General features: G+C 35.2%; 1 protein-coding gene across 2 annotated transcripts in view; it reads left to right on the top strand.

Moving 5' to 3' along the window:
- Positions 1–2,426: 2,426 nt before the first annotated feature.
- The window catches only part of LOC125039708 (sterol regulatory element-binding protein 1-like), a 14,592-nt gene continuing 14,518 nt past the window's right edge, over positions 2,427–2,500 (top strand). For both annotated transcript variants that reach the window (XM_047633921.1, XM_047633932.1), the window contains exon 1: positions 2,427–2,500. This exon is cut by the window's right edge and continues 118 nt beyond it. The gene's annotated coding sequence lies outside the window, so the exon portion shown is untranslated.

A 2,500-nucleotide genomic window follows, 5' to 3' on the forward strand; every position in this document is an offset into this window, starting at 1 on the left:
ATATAGGATGGAGACGTACCTATTATTTCTGTATATTTCTGTATCAGTCTCTTTGTCGGTTTTATCTATGTTTTTTATCTGTTTATCTTTGTAATTATATGTATATCAATTTGTCTATAAGTTTATCTGTCTGTTTATTTATCTGCCCGTCTGACTACATGTCTATATATATGCCTTTATATATATCTATACCAACACGCCACACACACACACACACACACACACACACGCACACGCACACACACACACACACACACACGCACACACACGCACACACACACGCACACGCGATCAAATGATAACGAAGTTAAGATAGAACGTAATACCATAATAAAAACGAAACAAATAATTATACATAACAACAAATAAAAATAAAAAACAACAGGAAGAACAACGCAATAAAAATATACAAAAACAACCATAATACATGGAAATCCCAAATTGAAATTAACATCTTATCATTCGTAATTTATTACTATTAACAATTAATAAAAACATATATTATTATATCTGTTTATATTTCGCTTCTATCGAATTCAATAAAGATCCTTATTTTTGTAAAATACGAATCTCTATATTTCCACGTATATTTTCAATACATATAATCTGGACGAAAATAATATAATAATGCTCTTTGTTACACATTTATTTCTTCGTCTTCGCCGACAAAATATATCGACATTATGCTGAGGATACATTAAGTGCATATCATGAAGTGAATGAAGATAAGCATAGCATGTGATAAGAAGCTTGGACGGACAGTATTAAGCCAAAAGCAACGTTATGAGACAGCCTTGCAAATACTCTCAATAATCACTGTGTTACAAACTCCGGGGAGATAGTGTTTACGCCAGTGAGCCTATGATATCGGTTTATCTATGAACGACGGTGATTACATTATAATTGATATTGTGTGTTAATATCGATGCATTCTTCGAAATGAAAGACAGTGAGGACTTCCCTGGGATCGCATTCGCTCGAATTAAGTATATCACACGCAGCGAAGTTATGTACGCTTCCTTTGCTCCGGTTCTCACTGTGTTTTAGGTGGTGACGTCAGCGATGACATGATGATATGAGATTATGAGATGATGATGATGATTTTGTATGATGATGGGTGAAAGATTATTTATTATGATGATGAGAGATGATGATGACGATGAAGATGACGATTATGATATGATGAGGAGAGGGGAAAGGGGGAAGAGAAAAGAAAAAAGAAAAGGAGGAGAAAAGGGTTTTTAGGAAAGATAAAGATGATGAGATGAAAAATAAAAACAGAATAAATAGTGGGTAATTTTTTAGTATAAAAATATGATGATGATGAAATTATAAAATAACAACAACCCGCCCAAAAACTCAATGTTAAGAAAACGAATAGTGATTAAAAAAAGTAATGAAACAACAATTAAAATAATAGTAATAATAATCATGTAAAAGGGGGGGATAAAAATTTATGTTAACGATAATATTGATAACGATAATGTTAAAGATAAGAACGTTAATAACCATAATAAAAACGAAACAAATAATTATAACAATAACAACAAATAAAATAATAAAATAACAACAGGAAGAACAACAGCAATAAAAATAATAACAAAAAAACAACTAATAATAACATGGAAAATCGCAAATTGAGAATTAACATTTTATCAATTTCGCTAATTTATTTACTAATTAAACAATTAATGAAAAACATATATATATATAACTTAAATTTCGGCTTCTAGAATTCAATAAATGTCCTTCATTTTTTAAACATACGAATCTCTAATATTTCCCCGATATATTTCAATACAATAAATCTGGACGAAAATAAATAAAAAATCGCTCTTTGTTACACCATTTATTTTCTTTCTCTTCGCCGACAAAATATATCGACATGCGGTGATAGATAAGTGCGATATGATGATGTGAATGAAGATAAGCATAAGCATGTGATGAGAGCTTGGACGGAGGAGAGTAATTAAGCCAAAAGCAACGTTTGAGACAGCCTTGCAATCTCTGCAATAATCACCTCGTGTTCTCATACTCCGGGGGAGAATAGTGTTATACTCCAGGTGAGCCTATGATATCGGTTTATCTATTTGACGACGGTAGATTTACATTTATAATCTGTGATACGTATTGTGTGTTAATATCGATTGCATCTGCTTTCGAAATGAAAGACAGTGGAGGCTTCCCTGGGATCGCATTCGCTTCGAAATAAGGTAAATTCAACACGCCAGCGGAAGTTATCGTACGCTTCCTTCTGCTCCGGTTCCTCCTGTGTTTTGGTGGTGACGTCACGGCGATGACATCACATCGCGCGATGGCCAGCGAGACCCGCGATTGGCTAACGCGAGGTGGGGCGTGGGAGCTGATTGGTCCGCGGGCATGAGGCGTCCGCGCTGATTGGCCGAGCGGGAGTGACGTAACATCGCGCGATGGAGAGGCCTTCGAAGTCAGAGTTTCAGGCGGAGGAGCGAGGCGTTCGGGGCGAAGGCGCGCTTATTTC

The sequence above is a fragment of the Penaeus chinensis genome, chromosome 3, assembly GCF_019202785.1.
Source record: "Penaeus chinensis breed Huanghai No. 1 chromosome 3, ASM1920278v2, whole genome shotgun sequence".
NCBI lineage: Eukaryota > Metazoa > Arthropoda > Malacostraca > Decapoda > Penaeidae > Penaeus > Penaeus chinensis.